Genomic DNA, 20,144 nt, shown 5'->3' with positions numbered 1-20,144 from the left:
GCAGGCGGCCCTCTTTGGAAAGGAGCTTTAATGACATCTGAGGCTCTGGTTAGGCTCAGCTGCATCTAGGTACTTTCCTCTGTAGTACCAAAGGTGGCTGGTTCAAGGCCTACTCAGTACCTGCAGCCGGCACATCTAGGGTGCATATTTAATAAGTTCGTGTGCTGAGCAGAGGTGGCTGTCCATGGCTGTAGCCCACAGAGGCCACAGGGAACACATGGGAAGAATAAAGGATGTGGTCGGTGTATGAAGGAATGATGGGGTAAGGGGCACTCCCTGGAACCTTTCCCAGGAGGCCAGACACAAACTCAGAGTAGCCAGGGCCAGTCAGGGGTGCAGGTGCCAAGAGGCAGGTGTCCCAGGCAGGTTGGACAGGAAGGAAGAGAAGCCTGTTCCGGCAGAGGGGGCAGTGGTAGCTGCAGCCTAAGCCATTATTGCTATTACCACCCGCGTGATTTCATCCAATTATAAACTGTAATTTCTCTATGAAAGCGAGAGATGGAAAGAGTCCAGTGAGGTCATCTGCCTTCCTGGACAGGCCAAGGAAATTGTTTCATACTGCTGGGGGTGGGAGCGGGCAGCTAGACCACCACACACACAGAATGGGAGCTGTGTCCTTGGAGCCTGAACCCCCACTGCCTCTCCACGAAAGTCACAAACCAGAGTTCTGCTTTTGCAATCATGGGCCCAGGAAGAAGGCAGATTCACCCACTGGTTGTGTGCCTGACTCGGGCTCCTCCAGCTCTCAGGAGCTAGTCAATGCTGGCCTTCCATCCTTAGGCCCTAGCCAGCCTGGCTCACCACTGCAGTCCCTACCTCCCACAGTCCCACTGTCCCCAATGAGACTAATTCATGCAGTGACATCTGTGTAAGCATGTGAACAAATAGGTCACATGCGTAAAACTAGGCAAACATGAAAACAGAAGTGTACACATACAAACACATATATGCATCCCTGCACACATTTAAATCCACGCATATGTGCAAAAATGAACACATGGAACATATAAACACATGATCAAGATGTTCACACATGTGTGACCAGGAATGCATAAAACACACTTCCATAGGCATGCATGTGTACACATGAACACACATTTACACATGGACATGAGAGTACACAAGAGATTGACAGGAATGTGCACATATACACATTTGTAATAGTGCACACATGTGTGCCTTTCCACACCCTCCCCCTGCATTAGGGGGAGAGAATCCTCACGCCATCCCTCCCTCCCTGCATTAGGCACCCTCCCTCTGAACATGTGGTCCCACAGTTATAACGGCAATGATGTCACAGGGTACAATGGGAGAATATGAAGGCTGGATACTCCAGTGCCCGGCTCAGTGCTGTGCACACAGTAGGTATTTAATAAATGTACCCACATACTCCTCATTCTGTTTTCTCACTGGAAAAACCAAGAGTCTGAGTGAGGCTCTCCTGGGCCTTCCTTGTTTCTCCACCCTCTCTGTTTTCCTGAGTCCTTAGACCTCTAGTGTGCGGACAGAAGGTTCAGCTAGGGTCTCCTTTCTGGAGGGGCCTCTCAGGTATCTGAGACATGTACTGGCTTTCCAAGCCAGCCTGGCAGTGTGAGCCCTGGGTAGTGTTGTGGCTCTTCCCACTTGTGAGTGCTTAATTATGGCCAGTAGTAGCCACCTGCTGCCACTGCACCACGCAGCCTGGAAGAAATGTGTAAATGTGCCCACTGGCAAGCACCTGCCCCAGAGTCCTGCTGGACTGAAAGAAGCCATGCCCCTGCAGTTACTGTCTATGCTTTCACGTGGGGTAACCAAGGAATCTGTCGGGCCCTAAGAAGCCAGGAATGGGGCCTCTCCTTAGCTCCACAGGGCAGCTCGGCTGGACCTCTCTCCTGGACCTTCTCTATGTCCACGCTCTGGTCTAGTCTCTGTACCAGGAAACCTGTTTAAAGTCTACTGAGGAAAAGCTTCCATCTGTCAGCTCTTCGTCACACACAGTTCCTTTTGTTACCAACAACAACTCTAGTAAAAGTATTGGCAAGAGAAAGAAGATAGCCATCTATCCCCCTAATCCATTCAACCTCTCCAAGGGCTGGGTCCCCAGCCCCACGCTGCCTTTGCAGCTTGGCCTGATGGACCCATTCACACCAGCATCTTGCAGGGAGCCAGGCCCTCTGTCCGTTCCTGGTATCTCTGTGTTACCATCTCCCGTAAGCCCAGGCCAGGCTGGAGGGTCAGAGAGGGACGGACAGCCCATCACACAGGCTGAGAAGGTGGGGAAGGGCTTTACAAAATTACTCAATCTGCAGGAGAGCCAGGGCTCCAAATTCTAGCCCAGTCTCCTTCTCCCCACACCATGCCAAGACCCAGTGAAGCACCTCCAGGTCCTGGGTTCCTCCCAAGGCCTTCTCATGCCTTCAATCTCTCCATTTTTTCCATCTATCCCTTTCCATCTCCTTCCCATCCATCCATTCATCCTTCCAATTATCCAACCATCTGTCCTCCATCTCATCTACCCACCTACCCACTCATCTATCCAAGCATCCATCCATCCATGCATGCATCCATCCAACCATCCACTTTCCTTCCATCCATCTCTTCAACTATCTATCCCTAGAATCCATTCAACAATCCATCTCTCTCACCTAGCAAGCTCAGTCCAGCCATGCTCTAGGCACTGTACAGTGCACTGGGGACCAGAGGAGCCCAGTTCTATAGGAAGTCAGCCTCATGCAGATACTACAATGTGAGACACACACCAGGCCCAACCTAGAGGGAAAGCGATGAGTTCTGGGGTGGGGTGGGGGGCTTCCTGGGGAAGATCTCTCTGTCCTATAATTATGGCATCCTTCAAGCTCCCATGACAGTACATGAGAACTTGGTGGCAGTGCAGCCCACTTCTGTCCCTCAGGACTTGCTGCTGGATTTAGCTTTACTGTTCATGCTGCCTTCCAGATCTATGCTTGCTGATATTAATTCCTGTATTAGCAATTAGCCCGCCTGTTTTGCTTCAACCTCTGGCTCTTAGGGATGGAGTTTCATGTGCGTGGTATTAATCAGATGCCTGGTATATGCACTGAAAACCCAGGTGGGCTCTGTGGCCAGCCATTAGCCAATCACATTTGAAATGAAAACACATTGCCCCCTCCTTGGGCAGAGCTGCCCTGTAGCTCAGAGGGCAGAGTTCCCATCACAGCCAGCAGGCTGGAGATGGAGTGAGCTGGGAAAGTGGGATTTGCTTTCGCTCGGACTACAGGCTGCAGGCAACATCTGTATCCTACTTTTCTAGATGAAGGGGCTGTGATCAAACAGACTTTGTTCCGAGGCTGCTTACTGCCCCCGAGGATGGCCAGACACGGGGCCTGCTCCCTTCTCCTTCATCACTGAGGGTGGTCACTCCCCTTATGCCGCTGGAGCCGCCACAGTGATGGGGCAGAGGCCAGAAAGGGGGCTAAACTGCTCTTAGAAGAAGGTCAGCACAGTTGAGAACTGGGCAGGAAGAGTAATGGAGGCAGAGGGAACAGCATGTGCAAAGGCTCAGAGTGGGAGGACTTGCACCCACCCTCAGAGAGCTGAGTGCAAAGCGCTGGGACAATGGACGGCAGTGGCTGAAGCTGGGGGAGGGGTAGGAACCTGCCCTCGGGGGAACCGCGATGGGCGTGCTGAGGGGACTGGCCTTCATACCAAGGGCGACACAGAGCCTGCTGGGAGTGTGTAGGCAGGGAAAAACATGACCCCACTTGCAATCTAAGCAAACACTCTTTCGTGTGTAGAAAACTGGAGATATAGGACTGAGGGGACTGGGCTGGGGACCGTAAGCAGCAGGGTCACAGGGAAGGAGTTGACTCAGGAAGCCTCCAGGTTGTGCTCCCTGAAGACATGCCTGGTACTCAGTGGGTGCCAACCATTTTCCTTGCTGGAGAGCAGCTGGGTGCTCCTGGGAGCACCTTAGAGGGCCAGTGTCCTAGGTGGTTCCTCAGAGCCTCAGCTCTTGGCAGTCCCTGGCAGAGGGAGCACAGCATGGGCTCCAGATGCTGTGGTGGGGCAGCTGGGAGCTCACCTCCTTCTCCTGTGCCAGAAGCAGGGCTACACCCAGCAGGTCCCTGGAGGAGCAGCAGGGTGAGAATAGGTGGAGTCTGCTTAGGCAGGGTGAACCCTCCTGGCCTGCACTCTAAGTTGACTGCCTCCAGACAAAAGGCGGATTTTAAGGGACTGGTATGTGTGTGCCAGCCAGGTCACGGGTGCCTGTGGGAATCCCTACACCGGACCACTGCCAGTCAGTCCCTGCCTGTAAAGATAGATACAACCAGAGCAGGGAGGCCAGCAGGAGTGGAATCCCAGAGATGCATGTGTGTGTGGCTGCATGTATGTGTGTAGACCAGATGACAACCTCAGGTGTCGTCATTCTTTGGATGCTGTGTGGGACAGCACTACTTGGAGATAAATGCAGGACCTCTGCCACAGATGCCTCTCCCTTCATGTGTGGGCAGCTGTGGTCACAGGTGGCCTGTGACTTTATTCCCTGGTACTGGGAGGAACAGATGCCACCTGCCCTGCAAGGGTTATATCCTCTCTTGCAGGGTCCTGCTTCTGCAGGTGCCAGAGCTAGGGAGAAAGAGGCCCCCAGATTTCTAGGATGCTGGTCTCCCAACGTAGCCAAGCAGTGGAAGTGATCAGAGCTACCGCCAGGAGAGACTGGCATCACTCGGGCAGTGGGGAGACAAGAGCAGGGAGGGGCCGAAGAGGCCCTGGCTGCCCAGAGTGGGTCTGTGACTTTGAAACCTGAGCAAGGGCACTGGAGCTCCTGGGCTGCAGAGCTGTGAGTGGGCACCAAGCAGGGCGGGCCAAGGGTGGCTGGCACCCATCTGGACTATTGGAGGGACAGATGGCTGTCTGAAAGGAGAGTCTGCCAGGGTGGCTGGGACCGTTAACCTGGGAGTGGGTCATGGAGGCCCTGGCCTGGCCTGCTCCACTGCCACTCCCAGGAGCAGTGGTTCTAAACCAAAGGATGGGGCTGGAGTGGCAGTCCCTGGCCCATGGGGAGCTGCTAGCCCTCTGTCTACCCATGCCCAGTGAGGAGGCTTCCCTCGCTGGCCAGGCCCTCCCTGCTCAGTAGGCTTTGTTGACCCCATACCCAGGAGGGCCTTGACAGGCCTGGGGAGCCGTGATGAGGAGCCTGGTGCCAGTGGCTAAGGTCAGAACCTCTGTTTCAGGAAATTGGCCTACTTTTGCCAGCAATATTAGTGGCTTCTTGACCCTGTCTACCCCACTATGGTGCCCTCAACTGGCCCCTTAGACTCTCTGCTCCCTGACTGCCCCTGCCTCCATCTCTGAGCACTCTCACATGTCCCACAGGCCAGGCGACAGACTCTGTAGTTTGTTTTTTTTTTTTTTTTTTTTTTTTTTTTGTGTGTGTGTGTGTGTGTGTGTGTGTGTGTGTGTGTACTTTTTTGGCGGCTTTTTGTTTTTTGATGTAGGATCTCACAATGTAGCCCAGGCCTTGCACTGATCCTCCTGCCTCTGCCTCCCCAGTGCTGAGATTACAGGCGGCGGGTACCACCATGCCTGGCCTCGCACACTGTAGCTCTTTTCATTTATTTGTGTGCAGGTATATGGACATGTGCAGGTGTGTGAGGGTGTATGTGTGTGCATGTGGTGGGGGGCAGAGGTCAGCTTCAGGAGTCACTCCTCAGAAGCTGTCCACCTTAGTTCTGGGGATGGGGTTTCTCATTAGGCTCCAGAACTTCACCCACTAGGCCGGACTCTGTCTCCCCAGCCCTGGGATTAAGGGGGCACACTGCTGACCTGCTGGGGCCCAAGCCGAGGTCCTTATGCTTGTGTGGCAAGCACTGGCTGAGCATCTCCCTGACCCCCCCCCGGGGGGGGGGACGACTCTGAATCATTGCTTTACTGGTCCTGTGCCTCAGTGGCTCATGGGTACATGGTGGGTGGTCCCAAATGAATGCCCTCCCAGGGTAAAGCCGACAGGGTCACAGGGATCCCAGGTCTCCTCTGCTAGTGCTGGGGATCCAGCATGGATCCTAGGGTCTGCTAGCCCCTACTCCAGCTGCTCCCAGCTCTCAGGAGGTAGAGGTAGGAGGATCAGAAGTTCAAGGCCCAGCCTTGGATACACAGTGAGTTTGATGCCATCCTAGGCTACGTGAGATCCTGTCTCCAAAATAAAAAAGTTAAAAAAAAAAAAAAAAAGAAAGAAAGAAAACACTCAAATACTCGAACAGCTAAACAGACAGTCCTCAGATATGCTGCTAGCTTCGCTCAAAGCCACAAGCTGGGGACTCCAGGGACTCCAGGTCACGCACCTGTGGTCACCCAAGTTACCCAGGTGTGGCCTCCAGATTCCCGCCTGCTGGGCCATCTCCCAGGGACAAGTTACTCCCCTGCCCCCTCGCCATCCCCCCACGCCAGACGTGCCTGAGCCAGGGGATCATCACACGTGTTGGGAGCCGCCTGCCCTTCCTTCCTGTAAGCTGACTCTGGGCTGGGAAGGCTGGGAGCGGGCAGGCGGGCGGGCGGGCGCTCAGGCCAGGCGGCCAGACTCTGTTAATATTTACAGCCAGGCTCAGGAAGCCATTAGCTTCCTTTTCTTGTTGTTAATTGAAAGAGGAGAAAGTGGTTGTAACACTTCAAAAGGACTTAAACCACAGCCTGAGAGACCCGCTGAACTGGAAGAAGGGGAAGGAGAGAGTGTTTTATAAATGCGGGCAGCGCCAGCCTCCCCAGAGGGTAAATGCGGCTTCCTCTTTGCGCTAGGCAGTGCCTTCCCTCCAGGCTTCCTTACCGCCTTGCATTATGCGTTCCCTTTTCATTTGGGAGCCTGCCTGAAGGAGAGAGGGAAGGAGGGAAAGGATCCCCACACGCTTTTGTTAATAACAAACCTCTTTGCAGCTATAGCTTAATGAGGCCCCTGGTACCACAGATCCTGGAGCAGCAGGGCCGGGCGGCTGCAAGCCTTCTCCCCTCCCAACATGCAGCCTAGAGTCACACACTTTGTTACAGGTGACTGGGCTCCTGACCACCTGTGACCTTGGACGTGCTTTAGGCTCAGACCCACTATGGACCCCAGGGTTGGCCAAGGCTATGTTTTGGTGGCAAGTGGAGGGCTCCAGGACTTCCGATAGACAGGTACAGCAGGGAGAGGTCTCCAGCCTCTGTGCTTGGCTTCCTCCAGTCACTTTCCGCCTTACAAATGATCGATCTCGCTGTTGATCCTGAATGCGGGGCTTCGGGAGGATACAGACCTAAGCACTGTGAATAGAAGGGATCTGCCTGAACCAGACTAGATGGGGGACTCTAAAGGCTACCAGGGCAGAGTGCAGATATGGGTAAAGTGCTTGCCTAGTATATCAAGCCCTGGGTTCCATCCCTAACACAGAAAAAGGGGGAGCCTGGGGAGCCTTTAGTCAATTTGAAAAGAGGCGTTTGCCATACAAGCGGAGGAGCTGAGTTTGATCCCAGAACCCACATAGAAAGCCAGGTGTGGTGTGACTGCTCATAGTCCCAGTGCTGGTGAGGTGGGGAGCCAACCAGGCCTCCTTAGTAAAGAATACACCGTCTCAAAAAATAAAAAAAATGTGCCTGAGGTTGTTCACGGGCCTCCTCTGGTACACAGATGGGCGGGCACACACCAAGCACTCCAGAAATCTGACATTCAGGTCCAGCTGGTAAGTGTCCCTTTCAGGCGGCCTTCTCCGGTCCTTCCTTGCCTCTGGCCTCCTTTACTGTGTTCACTCAGGCTCCCTTGCCCCTCAGTTGCTCTGAGCCTCGACTGTCATCAGACATGGGGGTGAGGGGTGCACATGCTCTGCCCCAGTTCCTAGCTGCTGAGCAGGCTGCATCAAAGGAGGAGTGTACACCGAGGGAAGCGAGCTCCAAACTTCCCTTCTTCCCCTGTGCTCAGACTCAACAAGGGCGCTGTTGACTTCCGGGCTCCACTATGCAGAGCAGGAGCCCCCCGAGATGAAGAATGAGTGGGTGAGTGGGATGGTCAGCCCTGTATCTTAGGCCTGGAAGAAGACTGGCCTGTCCAGGAGAGCTCCAAGGGCAGAGGGAAACACCAGCCTTTGCTAGCGGCCAGTTGCAGAAGGTCTGTCCTCAGTCAGCAGAGGCTGCAGGCCCGGCGCCTGCAGATACACGGGGCACATTAGCAATTAAAAGCTGCTGCAGAGACAGTAACTGAAGTTGCCTTGTTAGCGGCCGCTAGCTGACCCCGCCTTTACAACACCTGTTAGCTCCCCAGGGCTGCTGGCACAGCCTTCAAAACATGCTCTGGGAGAGACCGAATAAGGCCTGGTCCCAGCGAGGTGGTCCCCACACCGGTGGCGAGCAGTGGCAAGATCAGCTTCTCCCTGCCTCCACATCCCTAGCTCATGCCCAGCACAGGAAAGGCACCTGCACGCTCTCAGGAAGGGCTGCCTGAAAGGGAACGTGGGGTCAGTGAGCTGGACTGGGGCACAGGAAGCCACTCATTCTGGCCAGACACAGGCTGTCTTCAGCTGTCCTTTCTCCTCCCCCTGTCCTGGATCCTAAGCCAGGCCCTCCTGCCACTCTGCCCCCCACCCCCAACAGCATCTACGAAGCCCAGAGCCCGTGGTCTGCCCAGGGCCCGTGGCCCGTGGCTTTTGTGCCAGGGTTAGCAGCCCTGCCCACTCCAGCACCCCACCAGGCCCTGCTTCTTTGCTTAGCCTGACGTTCTGTTTGCATCTCCCCACCCCCAACCCCGCCCTGACCGGAATACTGATTTTACCCAGCGCCTTCTTTTTTTTTTTTTTAAGAGCCAGGCAGAAGGGAAAGGCAAGCAAACAGGAGGTGTTCGGGAGTAGAGACACGCAAGAGGTCTCCACAAGGCTCCTTCCAAAGCTATCTCTGGGATGCTGGCCCAAGACCCCACTGGGCCACTCCAGGAGGCCACCCAGCCCCTAATGTAGGCCAAGGATGGCACAAGCCAGGACAGTGGGCTTTTTAATACTCTGGGGCATGCTGTTGGCCCTGGCTTGGGATGGCTGTTTGGGGGCGGGGTTTGGCTCCAGGAGGGTTCCTTGTTAATTAGAGGAAGTGGGCAGGCCGCCTTGCCTGTTTGCAAATTAGGTTCTGATGAACACTGGTCAGAAAATGGTGCCTCTGGGCCCCCCCATATAGAGCTGGTGTCAGGGGGCAGAGTGACCCCCACCATCCCTAAAGTGACCTGAGCATGCCCAAAGGGAACCTAGGTGGTTCCACAGTCTTCAGGACTTTTTTCTTTTTGAGGTCCCTGAGACAGGTCTCAGTCCTTGTGAAGAGTTGGTGGAACAAAGGGTCACCCCCAAATCACTGGCTCCTCCAGGCCTCAGCCGCCTTGTTTGGAGGCGGTGCTGTGGGAAGGAGAGCAGTCTCCAACAACTTCACTTGCTGGGCTCCTTGAGACGGGCATATTGCTATCTCTGAACACCAGTTAGTCCAGGGTCACAGAGGGTTACAGAGCGGGCCCAGCAGGCTCCACATTCAAGCCACCAGTACCAGCCTAGGAGCATGTGCTGGGGAGGCCATGTCCCTGAAGCAGGTAACTGAATATCCTGCAGTCGGACCCCAATCCCAGCCCCACCCAGGGTCAGCAGCCCCTGGAGGCTTTGCCCCAGCTCTAACAGGTTACCTACCCCAAGCCCTGGTTGAGCATCCTAACGTCCCCAGAGTGAAGAATGAAATTATAATGGCGAGAAGCCTGGCAGACCGTGGACCACGATAAAATCAGCATCTAAATTATGAACTGTGATTGGCAGCATCTCATGAGGTGCAGTGGCTGCTATCTCTTGTGCCCCCTCCCCATTCCATTCCCATCCCCTCGTCCTCCTTGGAGCAAACTACAGCCTAGGACCAACGGCCTAAGACTGCCCTGTCCGGAGGTGCTGAGCCCCTGGCCTGGCACACTGACCCTGGTCCTTTGCCTACCTTCCTTCCTCTTGTGGGCTTTCTCCAAGAACTCGGTGGCTAATCTTTGTCTCAGGCTCTGCTTCTGCCAACCCTACCCGAGACGAACCCAAACCACTTGATGGGGACTCATTGGTGTCCCCCCATCCCTATTTCAGTCTGGTCATGCTGCTGCCACAGAGCAGGGATCTGCTTGATGGCCAGGCATGAGGCCTGGGCTGCCCAGTGCTTGGGCTGCTAGCCGCCCCTCCTGGAGCAATGTTCCCTGCCCAGTCCCTGGTGCCCGAGCCACCTGTGAGCGGGCACAGCTGTCCAGGCTGGGTGATGAGCGGCAAGGTGGTTATTCCGCTGCCTTCACTCCCCCACGGGCCTCGTCATAAATTACCATCGATCCGCCGTGGGCCAGGCTGGAGACGAGCTGGGAAATAAAGCGCTGGGCTCAATAATTGTACCCTGCTGCCCAGATTTACTTATTTGTGGCTTTCCTACCCACTAGGAAACGCAACAATAAATAACTGCTGACGATTAGGCTCCCAGACAGGAAAAACACTGTGCAGATCATTTCCAAAGGACTGAGAGGGCTCAGGTCCCACCTGCCAGCATGCTAGCTTGAATTTGATTTGCACTTTCTCAGCCCCTGTCCTGGGCTCCTGACTCAACTGTATGGGACATGAGACCCAGGAGTGTGGGAAGGCAGGCCGGGAAGGTGCCTCAGCCCCCAGGAGGGTTAGGGCAGCAGGTCTGTTGAGCCCCAGGCATGCCCTGTCTCTCCTTTTGTTGCCTAGGAAGAGACACTAAATTGTTAATACACTCCCTGGGGCCTGGGGGTGCAGCTCAGCTCCTACAGTGTTTGCCTCACACCCACTCTGGAACCACAATTTCAGCACCCGGGACATGGAGGCAGGAGGAGCAGAAATTTAGGAGCATCCACAGCAAGTTTAAGACCAGTCTAGGCTACATGAGACCGTGCTTCAAAAAACTAAAAAAGGTGCCAGGAGGTGGTGGCACGTGCACTCCTTTAATCCCAGCACTCGGGAGACAGAGGCAGGTAGATGGTTCAAGGCCAGCCTGGACTACAGACCAAGTTCCAGGATAGCCAGGGCTACATAGAGAAACCCTGTCTCAGACAAACAAAAAAACTAAAAAAGACAGCACCTGGTTCAAGTTTCTGTTTCATAGAGGAGCAGAACAAGGCTCAGCGAGGCTAAGTACTCATCCTGCCAAGGCCACACAGGGCGGGGCTAGGTCTTGATTGACAGTTCCTCATCATTTGTCTCTCTGTAAGTGGGTACAGACACCTAGGACTCTTCCCCTGTCTCAGCAGCATCCTCATGACTTCTTTCTCCCTGCCCCTACCTTATGCCAGGACTGACCAGGCACTCAGGATGCTCTGGACTCACCTATCCCAGGAGGGGAACTGGGGGTAGTATGAGGGAAAGAAGTCCAGGGGGAGCCTAGGAGCCAGGGGAGGAGCTTACCCTGCATGCCTATGTTGAAGCCTGTCCAGTTTTAGAGGCTGGTGACTTCTCTGTTACAGATAGGGAAACCCATAGCTAGGGCACCCGGCAGGCTGTGTAGTACTGGGGGGCAACCCTGGAGAAGTGTGTACACTCTGGGGCTGGAGCTCACTGCCCTGCCTGAAGCCTGCCAATCACAGGTGTCATTCCTCAAGAGTCATCCTCCTTTTCTTTTTATGTGCATTGGTGTTTAGTCTGCACGTATATCTGTGAGAGGGTGTCAGATCTCCTAGAACTGGAGTTACAGACAGTTGTGAGCTGCCATGTGGGTGCTGGGAATTGAACCTGGGTCCTCCGGAAGAGCAACCAGTGCCTTTAACCGCTGAGCCATCTCTCTGGCCCCCACCTTTTCTTTTTGAGGCAGGCTCTCTCACTGACCTGGAACTCACTGGTTTACTGGACTCCTGGACAGTGAGCCCCAGGGATCCATCCACCTGTCTGCCTCTTTAGCGCCTCGGTATTGGGCTGGTTTGGTTTTCGTTGTTATATTTTTTGTTTGTTTGTTATGTGGGTTCTGGAGATCAAACTCAAGTCCATGAGCCATCTCTCCAGTCCCACTGTCAGCATTTCATCAACAAGGCAGCTCAGACCCAGATCGGTGACTTGTCTCGCCTTGGGTCACACAACCTCGCTGGAGAAAACAGAGCGAGGCAGGTGGAACTGTACCCACAGCCAGGACTGGCCAGCCATGGAGGTCTGTGACAGGTCATAGTTGAAAGCCCAGTAAGGGAAGTTGAAGTTGAGGTCACCACTCCCAGAAAATCCGAAGCTCACAGGACAGCTGTGCCCAAGGTCCCTCTGTCCTGAGATTGTCCCTCTCTCCACCCCCTCACCGACCCACCTGGCAGCTGAGCCTTGTGAGGTGACGCACATCTCTCCATCTCCTGGTTACGGCTCCCCCGGGTACCCGCCCGGTCCCTCCCTGGGGGAGGCAGTGACTTTTTATCCACTCACCTGAGCCACTTGGTCCCCAGGCAGCTCAACTTTATTTGTGCCGAGCACTTTCTGAGTAACAGAGTCCCCAGGGCCAAGGAGTGAGGAAAGGACAGAGCAAGAGGTGATGGTGGGAGAGGGGACCATGAGGGCACATGCTGCTGGCCCTGGTCCTCCCATCCCTGAGGGACTGTCACATTGTAACCAAGCCACCAGCATCCCTCTTGACCCGATCCAAGCCATCCTCTCTCTACCTCTCCCATCTCCAGAAACAGGGGCTGAAGACTACCAGAGTACAGAGCAGGCAGCCCTGGGCTGGGGTTCCAGCTACTCACTGTCAATTAGATGTCTGCACCCCACAGCCCTGTTCCGGTGTCCAGAGTGGGACCATGAGGGGGTGACTGAGTCCATGGAAGAAGAGCAAATGACAGACACAGGAGTCACTGGCATGCTCCGTGCAGTGGCTAGGCTGGGCAGACAGTGATGTTAGCAAGAGCAAGTGAGTCCATTTCATGACCTCAGAGGCCTGGAGGACACCAGCGGCCACATCTGAGATTCGGGTTCCAGCCTAGAGGTCTGGATGGGAGTGGAGCCGGTGGGGCGTGGTGGGGTGTGGTGGCGGGGGAATGGGAGGATGATGAGAGGATAGTGGGGGAGTGCTGGGGACATAATGGGAGGTACAAGCCCCACCAGTGCCCCCGAACTCCCAGGGAATACAATCTTTATAGTTAAGGACAAGATACAGGCTGGGTCTCCTCTTTTGTCCGGGGCCCTAACTTGCTGTCCTGACCAGAAGTCCTGAGGTGCACGAGGGTATGGGAGTACAGCTCAGGCCGGAGGGGCAGGGGGTGGCAGAGCAGAAGGCATACTGATGAACCTCGTCCCAGCACCATCGGGGGGCCCCAGAGGAGCAACAGTGCATGTGGGGGCATCTGTGGGGCACGTGGGGTGCAGGTGCCTCTGCCAGACAGCAAATCCCAGGCCTTGCTTAACTGCACCATTATTTATTTTAATGCCTTTGTGGTCCACGTTCGGGTGCAGGTGAAATATGGTTGCATCGTTTACTGGTGGGGATGTTAATTGCACACCGCAGAGAACAACAAACCCACATTTGAGGTATAGATCACCATGGCAGCCCAGGCTGCCTGTGTGGGGTTGGTGTGAGGGGAAGGTGGGAAGAAAGAAGAGCTGTGGGAAGCGCTCAGAGTCATGAGGGTCTGTGAGCAGCTCTGCCAGGGGCGGGGCGCCAGGGGACGTGGGCGCCAGGGGACGGGTCGCCTCCCTGCGTGGGTATCTCCAGTTTGTACATCACCAGCTAAAAAAAGGACATTGTGACCTCTCCTGAGCATCAGATAGGGCTGGTGACTCCTTCTTGCCACTGTCCTTAGCGCGCACACAGGAGTCACAGGGCACTGTACCCCCAGCCGCCTGGGCTGATCTGGGTGTGATAACCTTCCTCCCTCCCCTAAACATGCCTGAACACACTGTATCATCCCTGGGGCAGGAGCAGGAGTGGGAAGGTGAGGCAGCGGGTTGAGGACAGAACACCCCAAATGCAACAGCAGCAGCATGTGCAAAGGCCCCAGGGCAGGAGATAAAGTCTGAGCTGGGTGGCAGCCCAGTGTGGGAGCCTGGCAGGGGGGAAGCAGGCTGGACCTCACCCTGAGGACAGTAGACGTCACTGGAGAGTAGAAAGCTGAAGGAGAGGGTGGGAGAGCAAGGTGGCAGAAGCCTACACCACAGGGACTGTCTTTTTCTCCGAACCGACTGTAGCCATGAGGTCACACTATGTACAAGGTCCTCGGGGCTGCGTATATTAATATGTGTGTGACTGATCAGGCCTGGTACACCTCCACAGCTTCACCCTTGCTCTGTACAGGACCCAGGCTCCGGGGGCTTGCATTGCTGAGTCCTGGGGTACATGTGGCCCACACACTACCTCAGTCACAGAGCTGAGACAGAGTTGCCCCTCCCCCCAGTTCTAGCACTCAGGGGGGTCCTTCACTGCTCTTCTCCAGCAGAGGGGTCACAAGGTCACTCACCATCTGCAGGAAAGGAAGGGGACCCAAAGTTACTCCTCCAGAGCAGAGACAGCTGCTCTGGCCCCCAGGGCTTCACCTCACTCTCCCTGTACCCCAACTATGTGCACTGCTGAGGAAACTGGAGAAGTTAGGACACCTGGGCTTAGTAGAGAGTGCTTGCCACTCAAGCATGAGGAGCCGAGTTTGGTCCTAGAACTTACGTTAGAAAAACAAAACAAAATAGGGTGTGGTCGCACATGTTTCTTATCCTTGTGTTATCGCGGTGGAGACCAAAGGATCTCGCTGGTCAGGGTAACATAACTGGCAAGTCCCAAGCCAGTGGGAGACGGTCTCAAAGGGCAAGGAGGTGGATGTCACCTAAGGAATGACAGCTGAGGTGGACCTTGGCCTCCATATGCAGCCATATACACACACATTAGGAGACCTCCGTTGCTGGGAGGAGGCCCCACTGGACCCCAGCTCCTACCAATCACCGGGTTCCCACTCTGGACAGCCAGGCCAGGTCCTTTGCTGTCCCCTGTAGTCAGTGACCTGTGAGTCTCAGAGCCTGTTTCTAGGCCACTGTCCCACTCCCCGAGACAGGCAGGCCCTTCGGCCCAGTGGCCACAAGGGAAGAGGGGACAGCACAGTCCCTGATCCCAGAGCAGCCACGCAGGGCTACTGTGGACTGGCGGGGGAGGGACCTGGAGGAAGATTTACGAGCTGGGTTAAAATTTAATTTGGGTGGAAGATCCCGGCCAGCCAAGCCGGCTGCCCCAGACAAATGGCCTCATCCCTGCTGGCTCTCACACCCCATGCCAGCCTCCCCCTTCCTCTCCGGAAAGCTGCCCGCCGCCCGCAGAGAAATCATAGCACCAATTTGATTTGGGCAGGAGCGCCGGGCACTGGGGCTTGTTTGCACTTCGGTTTAAAATTGAACAGGACAGAATCGGCACTGGACTCTACTGGGGCCTCCTAACCTTCCCAGGTGGCTTCTCTGCTGCCAATGGGGCCAGCTTAGCCCCCCTGTTCCCTACGTGGGCCCCCAACAACTCCGGGGCTCCTCCTGACCTCCCAGATTCTGTCTGCCAAGCACCCCCCCACCCCACCCCCATTCCTCCCACAGCCTGACAGCTGAGGACTTGAATCCCATTGCCATGCCAGGGAACTCAAGCCTCAGATAGAAATTCTGAGCCTCAGTGTTCCCATCTGCATAATGGGAACAATGTACCTGTGTAAACAGGCTGGGTAAGGAAAGCTGGGACTGAAACATGGAGTGCTCTGACCCACATGTCCATGACTCTCCCATAATCTTCTGGGCTTGCTCCAGAAGCTGGGGCATGTCCTTTAAGGGCATACATGGCTCAGCAGTTTTTGGTCTTCCCAAAGGGCTAGATGGAACAGTGCTGGGGTCCCTAAGGATGGGGTGTAGGGTAAGAGCTCTCATACACAGCTATTTTACCCAGACAAGATATTCTCACCCTCTGCCATGTGTTGAATCCCATCTAGTATTTCTCCAAGTGGGCATTGCCCACCCATATTACAGATAAAAAGTGAAGCCCAGGGAAAGGGGGCAGGAGGAAGGCTGGGGCCATTCTGTTAGGAAGCCCAGGGTGGAAAGTGCATCCAGGCAGAGCTCAGACTCAAGGGCTCACTGTGGCTAGGGGCAGGGGCCCCTCTCTCAGCAGCACCTCCCCCCACCCCGTGCCCTCTCTCACTCACTCTCCTGCTGCTGTTGGCAGGGATCCAGGCCCAGAAATAGCCATGTCACCTTCGAAGGCTGTCCTGGGATGCTCTGCCCCAGGCCTGGGAGGGCCGAGAGTAGACAATGGGGGGGAGGCCCATGTAACTCAAGTGCATGCAACATGCACAGTCCTATATGCAGGATGGAGGGAGTCTCTGGCCTCCTCCATCCGGCCTTACCTCCTTCACCAGCTTCCTAAACAAGGCTTCAGGCAGCTGCTGGCAGAGCCGGGGGCTGCTTCCCGCCGGCCCGCACTGGCCTCACACACACCCAGGATGAAGGCATCAGTCAGGGCCAAGATACCCTTCCCTGCGTGCTTGGGGGATCTCTCACCTTCTAGTCACCCCCAAGACTTTCAGTCCTTCCTTTCAGAGGCTGGATTCTGCCTTCCCCATTCACACCATGCTCTGTGCCCATCAAGGAAGCCTGAAGGGTCCTGCTGCCTCTGGCTGGGGGACTCAGCCCTGTCCCTTACAGAGCTAATCCTGCCCGCGTGCTCACAGGGGTAGAGAGATGAGTGTGTCAACACATCTGCACTGAAGCAGGAACAGAGAAATGAGGAGAAGCGAGCTACAGGGCGAGGAGCTGGCTCAGGCTCTGCCAGCCGCTGAGCTGGCCGCCCCCACCTAAACTCAGTCAGTACCCCCCACCCCCATCCCCAGACAGTGCCTTCCCAGCATCACATCAATGCGTGGCAGCTCCTGCTGCCCCAGCCTTGACCTAGAGTGGCAAGCTGGTGGGCCACGCCCTACGCTGTCTCCCACTTGGATCAGGACAGCGAGTCCCAGCACTGACCTGGTGTCAGCGCCTTGCTGCAGCCTCTCATTATTTACTTATGCGCGTGTTTATTTATTCCCGACTCGTCTCTGAAGGATTCGCAGCGCTTACAGAAATATAACAAGTGGATCGGATTGGGAGGGAGTGGGAAACCCAGGCAGCTGGAGTCCTCAGGCTGGGGTTCAAATCCTGATACTCACTTGGTCCCTTTTTGCCCACGGAGTCCCCTTACTTCTCCGAGTGCAGTCTGCTTGCTGTACAGTGGGGTGATGGTGCTCTGAGCAGGGGGAGTGAGACCAGAGAGGGAAGACAGAAGCCAGCACCAGGCGCTCTGGAGGCCAACGGCACATGCTAATTATGGGGACCTCAAGGGTGGAAGAGGATGAGGCTGGAGTGAGGAGGCCCTACCCTGCTCACCTTTACATCCAGCATTTGCCAGGGTGTGGTGACATCAACTGAGGACAGGAGGTCTGAAGTCGGGGGCATGTGACCTCCAGGGGTCTCGACTCTCTCACATGCCAAGTGCAGAAATCCTTCGGGTTCCTTTTGAAGAGGAATCCTGTGGATGGTGACACCCCAACATCCTAGAGTCCCCACACGGGGTAGAGGAGGGCAGCACATTGGAGTTTCATCATGTACAGCACCAAGAGGTAGGGGCTTCAGAACTCCCATCCACCTCAGCCTCACCCTGGCTTCCAGCCTTGGAAGTTCACCCCCAAGGACCAAGCCCCTGATGGCCAAGCTGTGTGGACTTCCTCAAGCTAAACTCCTGGCCTTTCATCCTGCCTAAGAATTCCCCAAATCATCCTGTTCCATGTCCCCTGGCTGAGGACTTCCTCCTCCCCCAAGGCTAAGCCACCCCCTTCCCACCAATAGCACTACCACAGGGGCGTCAGTATCGCATGACGCTCTGGGCCAGCCCCTGGTCTGGCCTTCCCGCGTGGCCCCACCCGCCATCTGTGTCTCAGCTCAACACTGAAACCTCACACTTCCTAATCTAGTTGTGTGAGCTGGTTGTTGTGGCACCGCACATGACCAGTTTACTGACCCAGATGTGGAGATGGCGTGGCCACTTGGAAGGCAGCAGGTGGAGGTGCCAGTACAAAGTACTGAGCTGCAGACGACCGCCAGGCCCGGCCATCAAGTGCCTGGGTCTCACCTTCATGCTCCTTGCCTTTTCCTGGCTGCCCTGAAACGCTGCAAGACAGCTAGCTGTTAGGGGGAGGAACGGCCCTGTTCTGCTGGGCTGGAGACTTGGAAGGGTGGGATGCTGTGTGGTTGACCTCCCAGCAGAACTGGCTCTTGCCTCAACCTCATCTGCTCAGGCCAAGAAGCATTTATGGGGTGCCGGATGAACACAGTCTACCCCTGATCGTTTCCACCTGCCATGTCCCTTCCTTCTTTGGCCAGTCACCACCTGCTCTGACAGTACCCATGGCTTCGGTACTGATGGCTTTACGATGGTCACATCTGTGCTCACAGAACCCCATGTATCAGACAGAGCCCTTGGAAGGCCAGGGCCTGTCCTGGACCATTCTTGACATTCTGCCAACCCTGTCAGAAGGGTCTGGCCAAGCCAGGAGGCAAGACCAGAGTGCTGTGATGTTACCAAGTGCCCCAATCATCATGCAACTAGGGATCAAATAACTCGCCGTGGTTGATTTCATTTTTATTTATTTGTTTGTTTGCTTGTTGTTGTTGTTGTTTTGTGATGTGGGGACTGAGCCTGTGGCTTTGTGCATTCTAAGATCTATCACTGAGCTGCATCTCCTTCCGTGATTGATTTTAAATGATCAAGAAGTGTGCTAGGACTTAATCCCAGCTCCCGGGAAGAAGAAGAAGGTGAATCTCTATGAGTTTGAGGCCAGCCTGGTCTATATAGCAAGTTCCAGGGCAGTTCCAGGGCTACATAGAGAAACCTTATTGAAGAGGAGGAGGAGGAGGAAGAAGAGGAAGAGGAACAATCACCCTTTGGGGGAAAGGCAGATCTTGAACCTTGACAATACCACCTAATTGTGCCCCAGGTGGGGGTTTCAGGGTTGTTAGGGATCCCCTTCAAGTTCCCAGCCTGAGTCCTTGCTGTCAGAAGCTGTGATTACACCTGCCTGCTGCGGCCACCTGTCTCTGTCCCCTCTGAGCAGCAGCTGGCTCTCAAAGCTGTACAGGGACTACCGGAGGCCTTCCTCCATCCCAACCTCCTCTCCTGCCTCCTGTTTCCAGTACCTGCTTCTAGGGTCCTTAGTGGTATGGATCTATAGGAATGGACAGCACTTAGAGGAGGGGACATCTTGGGGGTCACAGAGGCAAGGACTGTGTTCTTGTATAAATTTGTAGGAATGGGCATCACTTAGGGGAGGGGACATCTGGGGGGTCATACAGATAAGGACTGTGTTCCTGTACCCTAAGCTCAATCCTGTTCAGTACCTGTTGTGTGCCACACACTACGTAGGTCTCTACCAGGCAGCTTTCACGTGGCCCTTTGACTCAGGTGCATATTTTGGTCTGCATTTATAGTTAACAAACCTTAGCATGACAAAAATGCTCTGGGGATGTAGAGCACTTGCCTAGCATGCAGAAGGCTCTGGGTTCAAGCCCCAGCACCACATAACCTGGCATGGCAGTGTATACCTGCCACCTTAGAACACAGAATACATACATAAAAATGACTGAATTCTAGAACTGTAAGGGATGTGTGTGTGTGTGTGTGTGTGTGTGTGTGTGTGTGTGTGTGTGTGTGTGTAGTGCAGGTGCCTGGGGAAGGCAGAAGGGGGTGTCAAATTCCCTGGAGCTGGAGTCACAGGAGGTTGTGAGCCACCTGAAGGGGTGCTGGGAATGGAACTCCAGCCCTCTGGAAGAGCGGCCAGCACTATTCACCAGTGAGCCATCCCTCCAGCCCCCACAGTCTGCTGGTCTGTGAATTACACCCAGCCCTCCATACCCACAGATTCTATGTCTGCAGATTCAAACCAAGCCTGGGTCAAAAGTACTTGGGGGAGGGAGTGTGTCCATACTAAACAACAACAAAACTGTGCCTCCACCAAGCAAGCAAGGGGTTTTCCTTGTCATTATCACCTAAACAATACAGTGTAGCATGTATTTACACAGCATTTACATTGTACTAGGAATTAAAAGGAATCCAGACATGATTTAAAGTACACAGAAGGACGCTGGTGGGTTATGTGCAAATACTTTATCAGTTTATACAAAGGACTCCAACATCTGCAGGATCTGGTACCTCAGGAAAGGGGGTGC

The 20,144-nt window shown here is 55.0% G+C and overlaps 2 protein-coding genes across 8 annotated transcripts in view; one reads left to right on the top strand and one right to left on the bottom strand.

Moving 5' to 3' along the window:
- Nucleotides 1-20,144, top strand: part of Macrod1 (mono-ADP ribosylhydrolase 1) — a 144,520-nt gene that overhangs the window by 52,451 nt on the left and 71,925 nt on the right. The window lies entirely within an intron of this gene.
- Nucleotides 1-20,144, bottom strand: part of Flrt1 (fibronectin leucine rich transmembrane protein 1) — an 82,442-nt gene that overhangs the window by 21,036 nt on the left and 41,262 nt on the right. The window lies entirely within an intron of this gene.

The sequence above is a fragment of the Peromyscus californicus genome, unplaced genomic scaffold (assembly GCF_007827085.1).
Source record: "Peromyscus californicus insignis strain IS unplaced genomic scaffold, ASM782708v3 Scaffold_4__1_contigs__length_199733344, whole genome shotgun sequence".
NCBI classification, from domain to species: domain Eukaryota; kingdom Metazoa; phylum Chordata; class Mammalia; order Rodentia; family Cricetidae; genus Peromyscus; species Peromyscus californicus.
The sequence above is the reverse complement of the archived record's forward strand: the minus strand, read 5'-3'. Positions and strand labels throughout refer to the sequence as shown.